The following is a 6,359-nucleotide window of genomic DNA, read 5'->3' on the forward strand; positions in this document are numbered from 1 at the left end:
GCTGGAAAGCAACCTATGCGGTGTTACCTGGCACCACACACATGTGTAATCTCCTAATAGCCATTCCCTTAGTATCAGCCAAAAACCCTTGCCTAATTAATAATCTCATCATGGATCACAGATGGTGATGCTCCAATATTAGCTGGTTGCCTTCTGTAAAGTGAAACTTTTCCCCATCAGTTTGGGTTTCTTGGTGTGTTAGTTTATTGCTCTGTGACAAATTACCATGCGCTCAGTGGTTTAAAACAACACTCATTTATTAGTTCACATTTACGTAGATCAGAAGCCCAAGTGAGCTCAACTGGATTCTCTGCTTATAAGGCTGCAATCATAGTGGTGAACGAGGTGGGCTCTTATGTGGAAGCTCGAGAGAAGAATTTGCTTTCCAGCTCACTCATGTTGGCCGAATCTAGTTCCTGGCAGCCAGTCTGAAGTCCCACTCTCCTTGCTAGCTGCCGGCCAGGCGCCAACTCTCTGCTCTTAGATGTTCCCTGTATCCAGTCATTCTCATGACTAAAATCTCTCTGACTTCCTCTTCTGACACCATCCAGAGAAAACATTCTGTTTCTAAAACATTGGCATAATTAAATCAGACACATGGGAATAATCGCTTTTTGCCATATGAGGTAACATAGTCGCGGGAGTGATATCTTATATTTACAGCTTCCACTCATTGGGGGTCACTCTTAGAATTTTGTCTAGCGCACTTGGTTATCCCGGAACACAGTTTTCGCTGGAAGAGCCCCATAGATGTTCAATCCTTCCTCGCCCTTAATTACCCCCGTCTCAAATTGGCATTTGACCGTAAGTTGCTAAGCATGTGTCTCTAGGTCTCCAATTCATTTTGATTCCTTTGGGTCATTTTACAGTACCTAGTATGCTAATTCAGTAACGTTGCCCACTGTTTCCATTATTTGTTGGTATGTAAAGCAACAGCTTTTTATTCTTATGATTTTGGAGGTTGACTGGGCAGTTCTGCTTTACATTGTGTCAATGGGGGTCTCTTGGTCTTTCATTCAACTGTTTTTAGCTGGCGGCCAGGCTGTGCTTAGAAGATCCAGGAAGATGGCTTTCACATACCTGGAACCATTGTGTTGCTAATTGGTTGGAGGGCCTTCATTCTTCCTCCATGTGACCTCTCTCTACGTAAGCTATCTCATCTTCCACGTGTTTTCCCACGCCCCTCTCCTGATGGCAAGGGTCTGCTTGCAGCAGCTTTCTCACCCGTGCTGGAGTAAATAGTGTTTTCCTACGATTCATGTCCACGTGGAACCTGTGAATGTGACCTTATTTGGAGATAGGATCTCTGCAGATGTAATCAAGTTAAGATGAGCTCACACTTGATTAGGGTGGGTCCTAAATAAGATTTTGCCGCAGCTACAAGGCAAGGAATGTCAAGGGTGGCAGGAGCTACAAGAAGCTAGAAAGAGGCAAGAAAGAATTCTTCCCTAGAGCTTTCAGAGGGAGCATGGCCCTGTTGACATCTTGTTTCCATGAGAGAATAACTTTCTGGCTTAGGCCAGCCAGTTGGTGGTACTTCGTCATGGCAGCCCTAGGAACCAGTCCATCTCCCGTTAGCCAAAGCAAGCTGCGTGACCCAGGCCACAGTCAGTGCAGGAAAAGGCTAGAAAAGGATTGGAGTCTCAAGGGGTGGGGCTGATAGGAGGCTGCCCACGTAGCAGTCTGCCAGTTTGCCATCTTTCTCTTTGTGATTCACGTCCTTCCCCCAAGGCTTCTTAGCCCATCAAGGGCTTAGTTTTGAGCCTGGAATCTATGTATCTAAATCTCCTCCAGGTGCAGATGAAGTTCCTTGGTTTTATCTCCTCAGATCTAGGGATGTGTGAACTCTTACTCCTGAAGTCATTATTGTACCATATACTAACTGACTTGGATGTAAATTAAACAATAAATAAATTTTTAAAAACAGAAGTGTGCGGGGGCACCTGGGTGGCTCAGTTGGTTAAGCATCCGACTTCGGCTCAGGTCATGATCTCATGGTTCGTGGGTTCCAGCCCCGCATCGGGCTCTGTGCTGACAGCTAGCTCAGAGCCTGGAGCCTGTTTTGGATTCTGTGTCTCCCTCTTTCTCTGACCCTCCCCTGCTCATGCTCTCTCTCTCTCAGAAATAAAAAACAAACAACCATAAAAAATAAATTAAAATAGAAATGTGCAGACTCAAACAAGTAACCACACACCCAACATATGTTGTCAATTCTGGATTATGGTAATCGCAGTAGACACTGTCTTCCCAAAAAGGGACAGGATGGGGGGCAGAAAGTATTAAGCATTGACCGGCTCATAGCAAATCTGAAATCCAGCTCGTGAATTGGTATCAGTTCCGCTTGGTCTGAATGCAGGGAAGTTTTTAACAGCTGTCAAATAAAAAAAAAAAAAAATCTGAGTTTAGATAAGGAGAGACCATATTTGAAAGGATTATTACAAGAAGGGGAAGGGAACTATTGCAAGAAGGAGAAGGCTTTGATCATGAGACCTGCAAATGTCTAAGTGGTCAGGTAGAAAAGGGATTTTCTTTTATAGGAAGGAGTCAACAAGTCTAGAAAGAACCAGGCCAGGGAAGCAGATGAATGCTAGTGGCATGAGCAGACAGTAGATCAGAGAATGTTTTACACCGAGGCCGTCCTGTTCTCAGAAGGGGCTGTTAAGGTTGTATGCTGGCTCAGACTCGGGGTAGGCCAACATTCACCTTCCTGGGGGAAGGGGAGAATCTTAACCAAAGTTTTGGTTAACCCACATTTTGTTCCACTTGATTATTGGGACAAAACAGTTCAATGAATTTCTTATGAGGCAAAGAATGGGAACTTGGAGGGTCTGTGTGTGGCCTTGTCTTAGGTAGATAAGGGGGGGGCATTCGTAATCACAGGGCTCTGGTAGATTTCAATATTGTCACGGTCTATAACATCCAATAAATACTCCTACTATGCCAGGAAATTATTGCTTTTTGGGAATAATAGCTATGTTTTATTTCTTTTATTTGTCTATTGTTTTTGGTACATGCCCCATTTCATATCTGAAGATGCCTTAATTGCTGCCCTTATTTTCTCTAACATATCCCTGTGTAAAGTTTGTTTCTGCTCTGCCATGATATTCCTGTGATATCCCACACCTCGGATTGTATTTTGAATATTTCCATTTTCTCATTTGAGTGGAAAGTTAGCCATAGCCAAATCCTGATATTCCTTTGCTGTGTCCATCCGATTAATTGGATCCAATTAGATAGTCCTAGGCTATCTCTGTCTATCCAGAGAGTTGTATTGACCTTAGAAGTAATTTGAATAATATTCATTTCAGGATTAATACCTAGTGTTTACTACACCTTCCATGAAATCCTTACTACAGAACTTTTGGATACTCTGAGTAAAACTGCCCTGAATCAGATTCTATCTGTGTTTTGTTAGTATAGGTTCTCATCAGTTTATAATTTAATATTGTGCTGGAAACAGTACTAATTTAGCATACCAGCTTGACATAGTCCATATTCTGATAGGCAGAGTCTGTTTAATAAAGTTAGCATAAGTGGATAGACAGTATATGAAAATGGGAGTCCTGGATTGGTTGTATAGTATTTTACAGGCGACTTGGATATGTACTGGGTCTCTAAACACATCATTGTCCTGTTATTTTTGTTATTAAAGTCTTAATAAATACCCACAAGATACTGATTAGTGTCAGCATTAACTTGGTCACTTGTATCACTTTCAGCTGGGTAAAGAAAAAGGATTGCATCTTGAAAGGACACCTGTCTATACTAGAGTTGTGCAACTAGGTATCTCAACTACAGAAACAATATGTGTAAGTTTATTAATGAGTAGTTTGACTAACTAGAATGTGACCTTCTGGTTGACCCCTCCCAGAAAGAGTGTTTTCCATGAACTAACCTAGTAACTTTTCTCACCAGGTGAATAAAGAGGTAGGCTTCAGGTTTGATACTTCTTGCCACATTGGGGGCTGGTTTCCATATCCACGTTGGGTGCTACAAAATGGTGGCCGCTCATTCTGATCTTTAAAAGATCCTTACTGCAGGGTCACCTGGGTGGCTCAGTCAGTTGCATGTCCAACTCTTGATTTCAGCTCAGGTCATGATCCCAGGGTTGTGGGATTGAGTTCCATGTTGGGCTCCATGCTGAGTCCACATGGAGCCTGCTTAAGATTCTCTCCCTCTCTCTCTCTCTCTCTTTCTTCCTCTGCCCCTCTCCCCAGCTTGCGTGCTCTCTCTCTCTCAAATAAAAAAATAAAATAAAATAAAATATCCTTACTACAGATGGCATTATGTAAATCAAGAGGAATTCTTCTTCTAAAGGGCTCTTCAACCAAGACTGAAATGTTACTATGTATTAGTAACTACCAGCTGATCTATTGGTAGTGTACAGAAAACAGAAATAAATCGACACACCTGAGTTTATGAATAGATGGGTAGGCCTCTGCTTTTTATTCTATCATGGGCATAATCTTTACCATAATTCACAAGGTACTCTTTCATTATATGTGCCTGGTTCAAATTATCATAAGTGCTTTTGCAATGAGCACATCCTAAAATGGGGACAAAATGGACCTGTACTATTGGAATGAGAGCAAAACTGTTAAATTAGTCCAAAATATATATCAACTTTTTTTTTTTTTTTACATAGTAAGAATGAAAAGCCTCAATTTTCTGGCCCATGCCTACTCAAGGTTTTGTATGGACTCGTACAGGTAAGTGGATTTTCTAGGAAGACTTTTTGGTAAAATACCATCAAATCAAGGTGAAAGAGATGGCCCTGTTTCCCTTATATTAATCTGCTAGTATCAGTTATGAAATATCACCACCTGATACATGTAGTGCCCTAGACCCTGGAATCTTCCAGTCACTCATGTTTATTAGCAACATATGAGCACACATTATTTATTTCGTTCTTCAATAACTTTATTGAGTTAATAATATACAGTCCATAAAATTTACCCGTTCTACGTATACAATTCATGGACTCTCACTAAGTTTACAGAGCCGTGCGACCATCACCATGAGTCAGGTTTGAACATGTACATTACTCTAAAAGATGCCTCATGCCCATTTGTAGTCACTCCCGTCCCCAAAAACCCCCTTCTGCCCCACAGCCCTAGGCAACCACTCATCTATTTTCCGTCTCTCTGGATTTGTTCTGCACATTTCATACAAATGGAACAACATGATATGTGGCCTTTTGTGATTGGCTTCTTTTACTTAGCATGATGTCATTGAGCTTCTTCCGTAATGTAACATGTGGCAGGACTTCATTACTTTTTATTGCTGAATAATACTCCATTATATGGACATACTGCATTTCGTTTATTCATTCACCAGGGGATAGACACTGGGTTGTCTCTACTTTTGGGCTATTGTAAATAATGCTGTTATGAACATTCTTGTAGACGTTCTTATGGTGACGTGTTTTTGTGAGCTTTTTAATACATGTTTTTATTACGTATTTTCAAATTTTGGAAAGGCCACGTGTTTGGCCATCTGTATTATGTACATATCTTGGGAATCACTGGCTTAAAACATTTGAGGCTCACTGTCAATGAGATTATTTAATAATAATTAAATAAGATTATCAATTAACAAGATTGATGATTATTAATAATTAACCTTATTAATTAATAAGATTATTAATATTTTTTAATTAATAGGATTATTGATTGATACTTGNGTCCTGGGAACCTCTGAGACAGGGTTCAAGTATTGTTTCCCAATACCTCGTTTAGCTAGTTCAGATAAATGAATCAGGAATCTTTAAAAACAACATAATTTAGAGAATAAGAAGTGTCCTTCAAAAACCCATTCTGAATGCCTATGACTACCATTTTGAGGGGTGGGCAAACAGCATTGCTTTGAAAATGTATAAAACGAATTACTGGTGACACACGAGATTGGATAGCCATACTTTAGTTAGGTGAGGCATTCATGAGCAACCAGGCCGATGCTCCTACAAAAGCAGAGAATGGCTCTGGTTGGTCTGGTGCCCATGCAGTACGTCTCAGTGATCACTGCACATTAGAATCACTTGAGAAGGTTTTTAAACTAATGATGTTCAAGTCCCACATCCAGAGATTCTGATTTAATTGTTGCAGGGATATAGACCGGGAATTAGTGGTTTTACAGGGGTTCCTAATGTGCAGTGAGAATTGAGAGCCAACCACTGTTGAGGGAGGTATGTTGTACCTTATGTGGTCTGCGTCCTTATGAATGGCTTAATTGTAGCATTATGGGACCACTCCTAGTGACACATCGTCCTGAGGAAAATTCACATTCTGTCGTGTTGGCTGAGGACAAGCTCTCTTCAATATTACTGGGAACCTTCATTTTGCATTGTAGTAGTTGGGGAC

The sequence above is a fragment of the Crocuta crocuta genome, unplaced genomic scaffold (genome assembly GCF_008692635.1).
Source record: "Crocuta crocuta isolate KB4526 unplaced genomic scaffold, BGI_CrCroc_1.0 scaffold581, whole genome shotgun sequence".
Lineage (NCBI taxonomy): Eukaryota > Metazoa > Chordata > Mammalia > Carnivora > Hyaenidae > Crocuta > Crocuta crocuta.